The following is a 17,457-nucleotide window of genomic DNA, read 5'->3' on the forward strand; positions in this document are numbered from 1 at the left end:
GAGACCGGAAACAAAACAAGAAAGGGAAAAGGGGGTACAACCAATATCACAAAATAGAAAAGTCGATAACTAAAATTGGCTAACAAGAAAGATACAACCACAAGAAAGATTTCAGATTTTAGAAATTGATACCTAGGACAAGAAATAGAGAGGAGAACAGAATGATATAACCTGTTCTACAACAAGATTATGACACTGGATGCTTTTTCCGACGATACAGAGCAATCGCAGCAAAGGATGGCCCCTGGGTAATACCCAATATGGTCTTATATTTCTGGGTAGATTCTATTAACGGAAAAAGAAGGAAGATCGAGGAACTGTTGTCGCGGTGAAGAACTAAATTATCACTCATAAATAAATTATGCACTATTTGTTAGACAAAATGGTAAATAAGATGTATATTTTTTCACAAGTTTTAACATAGCTTCAATACTAGATGAATAAAAATGTTGCTCTTAATGAAACTAATTCCAAAAGTTGGTGAACTTGCAGGAATTTTTCTACAAAAAATGTCTCAAAATTAAATTATGGAAATTTATCACCTGAGAAGGATCAAGAGTGGAAGTAATTATCGAGATAGGTACGATATTGATCAAATTAAGGAAGTTAAAATGGTGCTAAGAGATTTTAAAATGTTCTTTGGGATCTAAGAGAAGTCAAACTCATAAAGAAGGCCAAATTGACTGTGAAAATGCTTCAAAGGGTACTTGACGGGATTTCAGATGAGTGTAAAACTAACCTTACTCTAAAAAGGCTAGAACCGCATTTGCTGGAGTTATTTGAAGATAATACCAGTTAAGTTACAATTATGAGTTGAATGATTTTGATCTATCAAAATATATGGATTGCCGAGGAAAGAATCTAAATGATGTACATATGATGTTTCTAAAAATATATGGATTGCCTCCCGAAGAAAAACTTGCAATACTATGATTTATAATGAAACTGAAAATTGTTCAAAAGAAAATGATATTTTTGAGGTACTTTTATGCCATAAAGATAAATGGTTCTGCCGAAAATAAGAATCTGGAATGTTTGGGGACTCAAATTCAGTTCATGGCTAACAATGTGGGACAACTTTGTCGTGCTATTTCAGTTAACGTTGTTGCGGATTTTTTAGATTATAAGGATGAGTATGACACATACGACCATGAAAATAATAAAACTCTTTGTCTATTATGCTTGATCGTGTTAGTGAATCTGGAAATGAAGAAGATGTTTTTCAGTGAATTAAAGGATTCAAAGTTTACATAATCAAGAACTTTCAAGGACAACAAATTACCAAAACAATTTTCTCATCATTTCCACAGTCTACTGGTATATCTCAGAAACAAAAAACTTGAGAACTTTCCTAATAATATCTCTGCTCAAAATATTGATGTGGCAATAGAGTTCTTGTTAGTTTTCCTTGATGTTGATAATGTTATTAATGGTAACTTGTTGAATGAGGTCTTGGTAAAGGTTGGAGCTATAGCTGGTGATGTTGTACAAGTAATTCAAAAGTTTCTTCCTAGATCTCTAAACAAATATGACATTAGCAAATTAAAAATAAGTCTTTGCTTGATACTGATATTGGAGAAAACTAAAAATCTGAAGGCACACTACAAATCCTTAAAATTCACATCATCTTAGTTCCCCACCTTTGGTGGATTGAGCTATATGGATTCTCCTTTAAGGATACTGAATAAGATGTCGATATATAAATCTAGTTTAGATTTTCTAATGAAACCTCTTGTAGGTAATTTGGAGAGCTACACCTCTTACATCCATTTTTGAGAAGGAGATGTCGCAAAGGTGCACCATGAACATAAAACTCTTAAAGATCTTCACAGTGTTAACATGATGAATTAATAGAGAATGATTTTAATGTATATAGTGTTTTAATTACAGAGATTTGTTGTAATAATCATAGAGAATATTATTGTGATAGAATAGTGGTTTGGAGGGATAATGTAGCATATTTAAAGGGTTTTGAATGACAAATTTAGAGGGATTGAATAGATGATCTTTGTGGATAGGAAAAACAGATCTTTAGGGATATGTAATGTGTATACTCTCTATATAAAGGAAAGACTCTCACTTTGAGAGGCATTCAGCAAAATCTTGACATGGTATGAGAGCCTTCTCTTGGCTGTCTTATTTCATAGAGTTTTTTTTTCTTCTGAAAATCTTGCTTTTGTTGACTATTCATCGACAATTAATCCTTAACACCTAGGACTCTTGCTCTTGGTCATTCTAGTTATTTTTTTAGTCATAGTGTTTCTAGTTTTCATAGCTATTTAAAAGCATGAATTCACATCACTTTGAATCCTTCCGTGTTCGTTTCACTGGAAAAAAATATTCTTCTTGGGAATTTCAATTTTAGTTATTTGTCACTGGAAAAGTACTATGAGGCCATATAGATGGTAGTGATCCACTCATACTGATCCTTTCAAGTTAGGTGAATGGAAGATTAAAGATGCTCGGGTGATGACATGGATTTTAGGGTCAATTGACCCTGTTATTGTTATTAATCTCACGCTTTACAAGACAGCTAAGGCTTTGTGGGATTATTTACAAATTAAAAGGCTTACAACCAAGATAATAGTGCAAGACACTTTAAGTTAGAGTTTGAAATTGCTAATTATTCTCAATGAGGTCTCTCTATTCAAGATTATTATTCTGGATTTCAGAACTTATGGGCTGAATTTACAGTTATTGCTTATGCTAAAATACCTTCTGAATCTGTCTGTAATTCAGGCAGTTCATGAGCAAAGAAAGTGAGATAATTTTTTGATGAAATTATGGTCCGAGTTCGAGAGTGCTCGCTCTAACTTGATGAACCGTGATCCCTCTCTCTCCTTGGATGTTTGTTTTATGGAATTACTTTGTGAAGAGCAGCATCTTGTCACACAAAATGCTTACAAGCAAGAAAATGATGTCAATGTTGCATTTGCTGCTCAAGGTAAAGGAAAGGGTAGGGATATGACTAGAACCCAATGCTACAGTTGCAATGAATATGGTCATATCGCTAGCTATTATGGTAAGTAGTTTTGTAATTATTGTAAACAACAAGGACACATTATCAAAGAATGTCCCACACGCCCTAAAAAATGTAGGGTCAATGCTTTTCAAGTTGGGATAAATGGTTCCACTATTGATAACTCATCTTCAGGACAAGTCCTTACTCCTGAAACGGTACAACAAATGATCGTGCCAGCCTTTTCAGCATTTGTAATGATCTGTTAGGTCACTTTGAGCACTGGAACTATTTTGACTCTTCCCATAAAATTTTAAAATGAAAACTTTAAACTATTCAGTAACTACAATTATTTAGTTGATGGATATTTATTAACTAATTAACTTAGTCAGTAACTAATGGGTAAAGCCCATACTAAACCCTTTACCACTTGGCCCATAAAAATTAAATTAAAGTTAGTAGGTTTGATAAGTTTGGATCATAACTTCCGTCTCAAAACAAAAGTGAAAACTTAATGGGGACGTTAACAACAAGAACATGAAGTGCATAAGGTAATTACCACACCCCAAGTATTTGTATTATATATTTGGATATGAGTCATATTAATACTATTATAATATAATGGGGGTTGTGAAAGAAAATTAAAAGAAATTGAATCAAGAAAAAAAAACTACCAGTAACGTTTTTGGACTAGGGGAAAAGATGATTGTGGCTATGTTTGGATAATCTTTGGATAATGAGGGTAATCATTGCACAATGGATATTTTGTGGGTTACATATATTAGGAGTATGTGATGGATGACTAATTATCTGGAAATTCATTTTTCTCGTGTTTCTGTATTGGAATTTAACTTGTGATAATATTGGTATAAATAATTAAATTAAATAAAAGGTGTATTGTATTATATGAACACTATTAGAATTATGTTATTGGGAAGAATTAAGACTTAACCCTAGGCTTGAAATTTAGGAAGTATGAGACTTGACATATTAATTGTATCAAAATTAAGAGCTTGATTAGAGATATAAGTGAGTTTTTGGGTCTAGAATAGACATATAGTAATATGGGTGTCTACGGATTTGTTTACTTACAAATATTGCATAATTGATAGATTAGGAACGTTCTGAAGCTTTACGAAAGGAAAATGTGAAATCTTGAGGATTCGTGACACACGTTCATCATTCAAGTTATGTTAAAACTTCCTAGACTTCATTGAAGGACGTTTTCTAATTAAAGATTAAAAATAGAATAGACAATGGGTAAGGGCGAAAGATGGAGGTCTCGTACCAATGATATAACGGCATTGTTACGAGTACCAGTGTTATTAAAGGGAAAATTTATTACTATAATATGATAGATTGTTATTCGAGAATGCCAAAGCATATGTGCATTAGTTGATGTATTTAGTGACTTGATTTTTTTTGTGTGGTTGAGTTTCTTTATTGAACTCGTATATTTGTGATAATTGAGGTGATTATATGTCATAGAAACATTTGATTTATTGAGATGCTTCGACATCCCATTTTATTGATATCATATTGTGCACATGCATTGACATGCGATTGAGTATGACTAAAGGTCTAACATGTGGAGATCATCTATGTTGAGATTAAGTTATGATTATAATTTGGGCACGTGGAGATAGTCCGTGTGAGAGATTGTTTATGATTATAAGTTGGGCACGTGAAGATCTTCTGTGCCGGGGATTGTTTGATTTTATGATAGTGCATTGAGATCGTTCGCACAGACACGTGGAGATTGTCCGTGTCGGTAAATGGACCTCGATGTATTTCTGAGGAGTATCATGTATATACGATTGAGAGGGTACTTGGCATCTGAGGCATATCATTTCATTTGTGTCACATTGCATTGCATCCCATTACATCCTCCATTCTTGTTGATTATGTGCTTTATTGGTGATTGGACATGACGTGAAATTTCAATATCCTTATTTGATGAAACTTGACTGATAAGTATAATGTAGACTGGTAAAATTAAAGGATAATTTTCTTATATACTCTTGGCACTACTTCTTCGTTGTTGGTCTATGAGATATACTAGGTACATGTGGTTTCGTACTCATACTACACTTTTTGCACTCTTTTGTGGTGCAGATTGGATTTCAAATTTGAGCACATTTCTTGGATTTTTGAGTCTGAGTTTGGATTATTTGGAGTTGTGGTAGAATGCTTAGATGTTCTGCGGCCCACACCTTCATCTATCTCTATTTATTAGGTTGTTTTGATATTATAATAGGATATTTCTTATGTCTAGACTTTTCATATTTGTTGGACTTGTATCATATTTTAGAAGTTCTTGCACTTATGACACAAAAATCTTGGGTAGTATTTAGCTTTCCGCACTTCATACTTATGAAAGACTTAGCATTTGAGGTATTCTAATTGTAATTTACCTTTTCACCTTAATTATTTAGTTAAATTGGTAATAACTAGTGGGTTGGCTTACCTATCGGTTGGGAACACAAGTGCCACCATGACATGTGAATTTTGGATCCTGACAACATTGGGATTACAAGGTAATGATGTTACATCTATATTTTGGATTAGGTGCTTCCAATCATATGACCAACTCAACAAGCATACTAAAAAATGTTGGTGAGTATCAAGGTCCATCACAAATACATATTTCAAATGATAGTAATTTACCTATTACCAAGATTGGAGATATTACTCAAACCTTCAAAAATGTTTTTGTGACATCCTTGCTGTCGAGTTAAGAAAAAACCTAAGAAGAAAGAAGCGTCTCATTGTGTTGGATGCTATGTGGGATTGTATGGCATGGAATGGCTTAAGGCTTTCTTTTTCAAATGATAGAAATGGAAGCAAGATAGTCGTAACAACGCAACTTGAGAGAGTGGCTAAGTATGTCATGCTCCATATTGATCCTTATTTCCTTCCATTCCTCACACCTGATGAGAGTCTTAAATTGTTGGAGAGAAAAATGTTTTAACAGGAAGGCTTCCCACTGAACTACAAGATGTAAGTCTAGAAATAGCAAAAATATGCAAAGCGCTGCCTCTGGTGATTGTCTTGGTAGCTGAAATAATCAAAAGGAATAAAATAGAAGCCTCTTGGTGGTGTGAGGTTAAAAATTCTCTGATTTCCTATCTTGGTGAGTCCGAAGGATGTAGTCTTTCAACTATGAAGTTAAGATACAATAACTTACCCGAATATTTAAAGCCTTGCCTTCTTTATATTGGGATGTATCCGGAGGATGCAAGAATTCCAGTGTCTAAATTGATAAGTTTATGGATAGCAAAAGGCTTCGTGCAAAACATTGAATCTGAGATATAATAGAAGAGGCAGCTGAAGGTTACTTGACGGAGCAGTAACTTGGCAATTGTTTCAGAGAGAGAATATAATGGTAAGGTCAAGTACTGCCAGGTTCATGATTTAGTGCTTCACTCTTGCTTGGAGAAGAGTAGAGAAGAAAAGCTTATGCTGGCAGTGAAGGGGCCTGATATATAGCCAGTTTCAACCTTTGGATTAGAAGGGAAGTCGAGTGAGCTTCAGTTTCACTGAAAAACATTCCAAGTTTGCATATCTAGGCTCCAAAACACGGAAACATTTTCGTCGACACTTGAGGTCACTGATAATGACAAATCACAAAGAATTTTATGATTGGAATCCCTTCCATAAGTGTCGTAAATTGAGACTTCTTAAGGTCTTGGACTTGAGTTCACATCGTGTTGGTTTTTCTCATCAGTTACATTGAAACCACTAATTCACCTGAAGCACCTTGCAGTTCTCACAAATGAATTTGATTTTCATCCAGAATCACATCTGCTGCATCTTGAAACTTTAATTATGGAGAATTTATTCGATTGTATGGTGTTACCAACGATTTTTTGGAAAATGGGAAAGTTAAGGCATGTTGATGTTACTTCGGCTGAATTTGATTTGAAAAACAATGAGCAGGAGATCTTTGAAGAATCCTCTAAATTGGAAAATTTGAGGATATTAAGAAATTTTTTTGTTAAAATTGAAGATGCTGATAGGGTGGATGTGTGTTATTACAGAAGTGTCCTAATCTTCAAGAACTTGACATCACTTTTTTATACATGTATTATATTCCACGGATTTGTCTCGAATGGGAGAGTCTTACCCATCTTGAAATACTTTCCCTTTCCTTTGGCTGTCCCACAATTCTATCCGGGTTACATTTGCCTTCAAGTTTACAGAAGCTGGTACAGAAGGGAGTTACATAAAAAGTGTGATTTCCTTCAATGCGGGACTACCAAGCCTGGAGTATCTCCATTTATGGGATTCACGATTTAATCAATCCAAGTGGTGCCTTTGAGATATTACATTCCATAAACTTAAGTTCTTGAAGCTGACATACTTAGCTATCTCAAAGTGGGTTGCCTCGGATGAATCCTTTCCCCAGCTCGAAACACTTGTTATGAAAGTGAGTTGTAAGCTCAAGGAGATCCTCCTTAGCTTTGCATATATTCCAACACTGAAACATATTAAGTTGATCAAGTGCTGGAAAAAATCTCTGGAGGCTTCAACTTTGAAACTTGTGGAAGAATTCGAAGCCATTGAAGGATGCGACCGTATAGACCTTACTATTAGAGTAAAATAGAAACAAGTGTGTATGTGCTGTTTTTTAGTATCTACGTGCATCTAATTTGATAACATCTAATGGTATTGTTATAGTTTTTTCTTGTCGAAACACCCATCCTCTTATATTGTAACACTATTACCAATTGTTAAGTTTGTTTTGATTGATCAACTCTTTTTCTTTATGTTTTAGATCATTGGAGACAAATAAATGCAGCTTTATAATTTTAGTACCTGTCATATCATTGTTTCTTTTTCACTTTTATAGTTTGGAAGTTGTTTTCCCTGTTAATTTCTATAATTCCATCATCTTTCATTTAATATGCAACACTTGACAAAAGTTATTTTCTAGTGGAATGCTAAGGTTAATTTAAAGATGAGTATTCATGTACGAAAGCTGATTTGAAGGTCGTTTCAAAGTTTTGATATCTTAATACCAAATAATTTAGGAGCGATTCATAGCAAACGTCTCCCTTTATAAATACATATGATGAGTACATGTACAAAAGGATCATCTATGTTGTCCTCGCTCTTCAAAAATGTCACCCATTGTATGTTGGATTTCTCATATCGCACTATTGGAGGATTCAACACAGGTGGAACAATATTTTTGGAGAGTTTGAGCATCATAGGAAGCCATATAGATATCACTTGTCTCTAAATTAATCTTAGTTGATGATACATGTCTCTCACCTTTGACAACATCAACAGAGGCATAAAACTCAAGCTCTTTCATGTCTGCCGCAGTCAATTTTACAACTAAGGCTGCAACATTTTCGTTGAAGTTCTAAATATATTTGTAGTGCATGGTATTAGACCATCTCCAACCCTACTCTATTTTACTCTCCCTTCTCTATATTTGGAGAGTAAAATAGAGAATGTCCTCTCCAACCACTCTCTATATTTCCCTCTACTCTCCAATTATAGATATTCTCTATATTTGAAGAGTAAAATAGAGAATGTCCTCTCCAACCACTCTCTATTTTACCCTCTACTCTCCAATTATAGAGAGTTGAATAGTAGTTCTCCAAATTTGAAGAACTACTAATCATACTCTCTATTTCACTTTTGGAATATTATATTATTATTTCTACTATTTTGTAATTAACATATTATTTTTCATATAAGACTATTAATTAAATCTTTAATATTCACAATTCTTTTTAAATGTAATATAACATTTTTAAAAATATTTTATTTTATATATACTAATTTCATCTCGAACAAATAATATTTTAAAAAAAATTATTTAATTTTCGTCACTTTGTGATACAATTTGATGTTATTATGAGTTTTCACTATGAATAATGCACAAAATTTAAATGATAAGATAAAATTTTAATTAAAAAATATAACGCATAGCATAATAATTTAAATACAAGATAACAATACAATAATAATTTAGTAATCCGATAGGTCATTTCTAGATTTAGCGATATTCGAAAAAGGAATTACCGTATGATTTAGAGAAGTTGTGGTTGTGATTACGGTTGTACTTGTTGGTTTCTTTTTTCAATTATTCGTAGTTGTTCTTTAGAAATTTAGAATAAAATACAATTTAATATTAAATAAAAAATTCAAAAAATTAAAATTTTATATTACATGAAATAATATAGGATGATTATTTGGAAAAAGAAAGAAAATATTTATATTATGGAATAAGAAAACAAAAATGAAATAGAAATAATAATATAATATTGAAGAGAGAGAACTTTTTAGAGAGTAAAATAAAAAATTGGGTTGGAGTTGGTTGTCTGAAAAAATAGAGAACTCTATATTTGGAGAGTAAAATAGAGTGTAGGGTTGGAGATGCCCTAAGGAATACATCAGCTCCTTGGTGGAAAACTTCATAAAGCTCACAAAAGTTTGGATTACACTAGCACAATGGATATCTGTGGTCAGGCGGATATTGGTTTCAGTGGCTCTAAATACACTTGGTGCAACAATAAAAGACCAAGAAAAACATCTGGAAGACACTTGACAGAATATTTGTCAATGATGATTGAGCAAATCAAACTTAACTCAACTTAACATATGGAAATACTTATGAAGTAATAAAATCAATTGTCTGAAGATCTCGAAACATCTGAACTAAGAAGGGAAAATAACAAGAGACTCCTCAGCATCTAATTATCTATGAAGCCTCTAATACTAAGATAGATGTCGGGACAGAACCTACAACAACTTAACAAAAGCAATAAATAAGTGGGAAGCCCTCCGGAAACCAAGGAGGCTCAACAAAGCTAGCTAGAATGCAAATAGTATCAACGAAGCACCTACTGATGATCCTGAACACCTGTATTTGCATCATAATAAGATGTAGGTCGAATGACATCAGTACATTGAATGTACGAGCATGTAAGGGAAACTAAAAGAATGGATAACTGAACTGACAAGACTATGAGATATACTCACCTCAAATAAACTCCAATACAAAAGTATTAACAAGAGATATAATGTTTAAAGCATTATAAAACACAAGATATAACTCAATGATGTATAAAAATACAATAAGATACTCTTTACTCTTATTTGGGAGATTCTCTAACCGACAACCATCACTATGAGCTATGTGATGATACAACGTCTCACCCACACTGCTAGAACTGTCCTATACCTTGTCGGGATATAGAATACCTCAACTAAGTGGATCCCCTAAGCTATGATTAACATCAATAAAGAATCGTCTATAAAGTACGACTCTTTACCCATGTTGGCTACATGGTTTATGAGGAATGTGAGTCGTCTGAACTCATCCCCATAACAGTGCTCAATACTACTCCCAATAATATATAAACTCATGCTCAAATGTATAAAACATAACTTTTTTCAATTTGAGGTAATTAGTCAAAAGATCCTCTTAAAAAACGTAGTACTCTGAAAATCTCTAAACTCATTTAAAAAATAATGTTTCTCTCTTTTAAATGTAAAAGTGTTACATTTGGGAATACTTATGTCCCTTATACTCTTTTTCAATCATGAATACAACTCTTCTCATTCTCATATTTACTTTCTCAAGACTTAGTTCAAAACCGTTGTTGATTACAAAAGAATTCTCAAAAAGACCTCTTGAACTTTACTCTTAAACTTACTTTAGTTTGCAATGTAAATTAAGACATATGATTAGGACATGTAGGATCTCTCAAGGATGAATAGAGACTTTAGGAGCTAATACAAAGAAGAAAATGTATTCACAACTCAAAGGAACATGTCCAAAAATGAAGCATGGAAGGAAAAGAACCAGATGACCCTGGCGCACTACTGGCGCGGGGCGCCTGGCACCAGACTTCTGGCAGAAGTTTAGGGTGCACTAATTGGACAAGATGCCACGCCCTAAACTACTAACCAGAAGTTCTGGCGCTATGGTTGCGCGCCGTCCCACCCTCCTATCCCCAAAAAACTGATATTTTTCTCTTCTCAATTTAGGGTCCTAACTCGTCTAGAATTGAGTGATTCCTCTTATACTATTCTTGATTATCAAACCCAACACAAATTCTTTGAATTTCTCATACAAACCTTCTCGAAACATGACTCTCACCAAAGATCCACAACACAAAAGAATTCACAACCTCAATTGTTAAAGAATTGAACCAAAATCAAGAATTATGTAAGAATCCTTTAGATACAACAATTTTGTGGATAAATTAGATTTATGGCATAAGGACGAACAAGTCCATCACCGTGGGAAGCCTTGCAGACCTGGAAATAATATTGTTCTTTGTGAATTCCTCAGTTCTTGAAAGAACGCTTAAAACCCTACCTTTTTCTCTTCTTGAAACCCCACTCTGAAACTCTAAGTTCTTAGAAACGTGAAAAACTGGTCTAAATATGATTAGACCCTTATTTGGGGTGAACAAAATGTGCTATGCCTAGTGGGAAAAGGAAAATACCAAAATACTATGTTCTAAAATGAATGAAATGCCTTAAATAGAGAGGTCTCACTCAAACGAGCATAACTTTTTACTCTGAGCTTGGAATTAAGCAAACTTGGTGTGTTGTAAAGAGGACTCAAAGACCTTCAATTTGATAGATCATGGGCCATCTAATTCTTTATGTGCTAAAAGATATGGTCGTTTGAAGTTGACCCAAAACTAAAAACTAATGGGTAACTTGTACCAAGCTCTATTTTGCTCTTTCGAAGTTTGAGGTGTTACAATATTCCCCCCCTTGGGAACATTCATCCTCGAATGAGATCCAACAAAGTAGAACAAGAGTGGGAAGTGTCTAACAACCTAATCTCAAAGACACAACATGAAAACAACATAAACTCCACGTATCAACTTAAAGAGTAATTTACAAAGATTAGTACCTTGGTCTGGAATTTCTTATGAAGGAAAGAGATGAGTGTATCTCATCTTCATATCCTCCTCGGTCTCCCAAGTAGATTCCTCAACAAATTGATTTCTCCATAAGACCTTGACTGATGCAACTTCCTTGGTTCTCAGCTTGCGAACCAGACGATCAAGAATTTGAACGGGTATCTCCTCATAAGATATGTTATCCTTGATACCAATATTATCTATAGGTACAATAAGTGAAGGATAGCCAAAACAATTTATTAGCATAGAGATGTGAAATACTGAATGGACTACTGCCAACTGTGACAGTAGCTCCAACTCATAAGCTACGTTGCCAACTAAATCTCCTAACACCCTTCATAGGTAAACCTTCAATACACCCAATCATCAACCTCAAATTCTAAAGTCTCTCCTTCTAACATCCGTATAAGATTTTTGATGACTTTGTGCTATTTTCTACCTTTTCTAAATAATCTTCACTTTCTCCATGGCTTGATGAACTAATTTTGACCCTATCAACTCAGCTACACCAACCTCGAACCAACCAATAGGAGATCGACATCTTCACCCATAAAGAGCCTCATAGGAAGCCATTTGAATATTAGAGTGACAACTGTTCCTATAAGCAAACTCTATGAAAGTCAAGTGGTCATCTCAATTACCTTTGAAATCTATGACACATGCCCTCAACATATCCTCTAGGGTCTAAATTGTGCACTCTGCTTGTCCATCCATCTGAGGATGAAAAGTAGTACTCATATTTACCTTCGAACCCAAATCTTTCTGGAAAGACTTCTAAAAATAAGCGATGAATTGTGCACCCCTATCTGAAATGATAGCCACAGGAACTCCATTAAGTCATACTATCTCTTGAATGTATAATCTGGCATAATCTTCTACTGAATTTGTAGTCTTTACCGGTAAAAAATGGTCTAATTTAGTCATCTAATCTATAATCACCCAAATCAAATCATGTTGCCTACTAGATCGCGGAAAGCTAGTAATAAAGTCCATATTATTCATCTCTCACTTCCGTTACGAAAGAGCTATGTTCTGAGCTACACCACCGAGCCTTTGGTGTTTTACCTTGACTTGTTAGTTATTTGGGCACTTAGCAACAAAGTCTACAATGCACATCTTCATGCTACTCTACCAATAGACTTCTCTCAAGTCATGGTACATTTGTATGAAATCGGGATGGATTTAATATCTGGATATGAGTTTATGTCATGATCCTCTCGTGAAGTTCATCCACCTTGGGTACACATAATCTACCTTGATATCTCAATACACCATCTCCCCCTTGTTCAAAAGCCATCACCTTTTGCTTATGAACATTTACCTTTAGTTCAAGTAAAAGAGGGTCCTTATCTTGTTTCTCCTTCACTTTAGACAATAGTGATGATTTAGCCACATTCATCACCACAACTCCTCCTTCCTAGAATCTAACAAACAAATGGACTCCCAAATAGGAGAGTTTGTGTACCTCTTTAGCCAATTCTTTCTTGCCTTCCTCAACATGAGCAGTACTTCCCATGGATAACCTGCTCAAAGCATCAGTAACAACATTAGCTTTACCTAGGTGATAGAGGATACTCATGTTGTAATCCTTGAGCAACTCCAACTACCTCATTTGTATGAGATTAAACTTATTTGAGATTAAGCTCCTTCTGCTTGAAAACATACCGAAGACTCTTGTGGTTGGTGAACATATCCACATGAACACCGTAGAGATAGGGACGCCATATTTCTTAGAGCAAAAACCACTACTGCCAACTCGAGATCATTAGTCGGGTAGTTCTTCTCATGCATCTTAAGTTATCTGGAGCCATAGGCAATAACCTTACCATTTTGCATTAATGCACAACCAAGTCCAACTCTGGACGCACCACAATAAAAAAAAGCCTTTTGTACCCTCTGGTATGGTCAACACGATGTCAGTAGTCAACCAAGTTTTTAATTCCTGAAAGTTTTTCTCACAAACTTCAAAGCATTGAAACTTAGTTGTTTTCTGAGTCAACTTAGTTAATGGGGATGAAATAGATGAAAACCCATCGACGAACCTTCTGTAGTAACCAACCAATCCCAAGAAACTCCTTATGTCAGTTTGAGATGTAAGTCTGGGCACTATTTCAATCTTTTAAGTGTCAACTCGAATCCCTTCTCCAGATACAATATTGCCTAAGAAAGCAACTGATTCAATACAAAACTCACACTTAGAAAATTTGGCATATAACTCTCGATCTTTGAGGATTTGAAGGACTATTTTGAGATGGCTAGCACGATCCCCCTCATTCCTTAAATAAATAAGTATGTTATCAATAAAAAAGATAAAAAAAAACATATCAAGATACAACTTAAAAACTTTTTTCATACGATTCATGAACGCTGCAAGAACATTACTCAAGTTAAAAGATATCTCCAGAAACTCATAATGATCATAACAGATCCAGAAGGCTGTCTTCGGGCTATCTAAGTTCTATCTTAGGGAAGCAAGTGGCACCCTAAAGTTGGTCGAAAAGATCATCAATTCTCAGAAAGGGATACTTGTTCTTTATGGTGACCTTGTTAAATTGGTGGTAATCGATACATATTCTAAGGGAACCATCTTTCTTCCTTACAAATAACACCGGAGCGCCCCAAAGTGAGACACTAGGTCGGATGAAACCCTTTTCAAGAAGATCTATCAACTGCTTTTTTAACTCTTTTAACCCAGCTGGAGCCATTTTATACGGCGGAATAAAAATAGGTTGGGTATTAGGAATAATTTCTATGCCAAAGTCTATTTCTCTCTCAGGTGGGACTCCAGGATGATCATCTGGAAAAACCTCTAGAAACTCACTCACAACTGGAACTGACTGAATAAGCGGTGTCTCAACACTAGAGTCATTAACTCGGACTAAGTTATAGATGCACCCCTTAGAGACTAAGTTTTTTGCCTTGAGGTATGAATTGAAACGACCCTTAAGTACTGTTGAACTACTCCTCCACTCTAAAACTGGCTCATTACGAAACTGAAACTTAACTACTCGAGTTCTACAATCAACTGAGGCATAATAAGCATGGAGTCAATCCATATCTAGAATAACATCAAAGTCCACCATGTTTAGCTCGACTAAGTCAGGCATAGTGTCCATGTGGTTGACAGAGATGATACAATCACTATAAAATCTTTATGCTAGAATAGACTCACCAATATGTGTCGAAACACAAAAGGGCTCAAGAAGTCGTTTGAGGAAAATATTGAACCTCATGGCTACATAAAGAGTCACAAAAGACAGACTCGCACCTGGATCAAGTAATGCTTAAACATCAAAAGTAAAGAATTTAAGCATACCAGTAATAACATCTGGTGAGTTCTCCTGCTCTTTGCGGCTGGTTATAACATACAGATGGTTTGCTCATCTGTCTGTTCTTGGAGTAGATCCTCTCAAAGCAGCTCTTTCTACCATAGAAACTGAAGAAGATTGGGCTTTGTTTCCCCCATTACCCTGCATGTTCTTAGGGCACTCTCTCATAAAACCACACTTGAAGCAACCATTGGAGCCATCAAGACACACTCCTGGGTGGTTCCTACCACACTTAGCACATGTGGGGGTCCAACCCCTTGTGCCACACTACCCTGAGACTGAGTAGGTCGAGTTCTGATATTCTGGGAATTCTAGTTTCTAAAATCATTCATGTTCTTTGGTGCAGTCACACTTGGTGATGATGGAGCAATTCCAGGTGACCTTTGTTGAAAGAAGGACAAATTTACATTTTCGATCTTCTACTGGTCAGACTCATGATTTGCTATATTAGCCCTTTTATTCCGAAACTCTTCCCTGTCTTTCTGCTTGTCCTCCTAAACCTTCTACACATGCATCATGAGTCTGGCTATATCCATATCTCCTATCAACATATCTGCCTTACATTTTTTACTTGACAAACGAGATAGTCCAAACTCAAATAAACTCGTATCTATCCTCATATCCGCCACCATCTCCGAAGAATAGTGGGATAGCTGAGTGAACTTGAGGTTTTACTCTTGCATACTCATAAACTCCCGTTTCAGATTCAGAAATTCTCTTACCTTTGCTTATCTTAGCTTCCGAGGAAAGAAAAGTACTAAGAAAGCTTCTTTGAACATAACCCAACTCAAAGGTGGTGCCCCCTCTGCCCTGTTCTTCTTGCATTGGTCATGTCATATTCTAGCAACACCATTGAGATGATATGAAGCTAATTCCACATGCTCTGCATCGGCAACCCGCATAACCTCAAACACCTTTTGAAGTTCCTCTAGAAAGTTCTCCAGATCTTCAGGGACCTTAGACCCAGTGAACTCTGGGATTCATCCTAAAAAAATCACGAATATTGGATGTATCAACCACATCCTGGTGATCTACCCTTTTTTAACCAACTTGATTTGCCACGACCAGAGTTAACATCTAGATAACATTCCTGAATTCAACATTGGTGACATTCCCTTGGGGATTGGGAATTTCTTGACCTTGAGGACTCACATTCCTCATAGTAGGATGTCCTCAAACAGCTCTTCGTGGAGGCATGATATGAAAAGACATGCGTAAGCATGAGTTAGAGGAAACATTTACAGAGTTGAACTCTATCGCACGAAAAGGAGTAAGAAGAAAGTGAAATGTTTCTTAAAATTCGTAGCCTCCTAATTATAGGTGTGGCGCACTTCACACCGATAAAAAAGACTTTACAGATACGGCATCATAGACACCCTAGGACTCTTGAACCTTGTGGTCTCATACAAATTTTTTTACGCCCCGAGCCTACACCCTAGACGTGGCCAACACTCAAGAACTATCGTTGGTCCCAAGAAAACCCTTGGCCTGACTAACTTCTTAGCGGAAGACTTACTCAAATAGAAATAGGAACTTCAACTGCATAATTAAACTTAAAGTCTAAATCAAACTCAACTCAACTTAACATATGGAAATACTTATGAAGTTATAAAATAAATTGTCTCAAGATCTCAAAACATCTCAACTAAGAAGGACAAATAACAAGAGACTCCTCAACATCTAACTAATTATGAAGTCACTAATACTAAGAAAGATGTCGGGACAGAACCCACGATAACTTTAAAAAAGTAGTAAATAAGTGTGAAGCCCTCCGGAAAGAAAGGAGGCTCACCAAAGCTAGCTGGAATGCAAGTGGTATCAACGAAATGCCTGCTGATGACCATGAACACCTGTATCTGCATCATAATTAAATGTAGGTCGAATAACATCAGTACATTGAATGTACAAACATGCTAGGGGAATTAAAAGAATAGACAACTGAACTAACAAGACTAGGAGAAATACTCTCATCAACTCAGCTACAGTACAAAAGTATTAAAAAAAGATATAAGGTTTAAAGCATTATAAAATAGAAGATATAACTCAATGATATATTAAAATACAATAAGATACTCTTTACTCTTATTTGGGAGATTCTCTAACTGACAACCATCACTATGAGTTATGTGATGATACATCGTCTCACCCAGAACTGTCTTATACCTTGCCGGGGTATAGAACGCCTCAACTAAGCTATGCTTAAAAGCAATAAGGAATTATCTAAAAAGTACAACCCTTTACCCATGTTGGCTACATAGTTGATGAG

The 17,457-nt window shown here is 35.3% G+C and overlaps 1 pseudogene; it reads left to right on the forward strand.

The window, feature by feature from the left end:
- The first annotated feature begins 509 nt into the window (after positions 1–509).
- Positions 510–7,565, forward strand: LOC125819317 (putative late blight resistance protein homolog R1B-16; annotated as a pseudogene).
- The last annotated feature ends 9,892 nt before the right edge of the window (positions 7,566–17,457 follow it).

Source organism: Solanum verrucosum, unplaced genomic scaffold (assembly GCF_900185275.1).
Source record: "Solanum verrucosum unplaced genomic scaffold, falcon-dt-bn FXZP01000207.1, whole genome shotgun sequence".
Classification (NCBI taxonomy): Eukaryota; Viridiplantae; Streptophyta; class Magnoliopsida; order Solanales; family Solanaceae; genus Solanum; species Solanum verrucosum.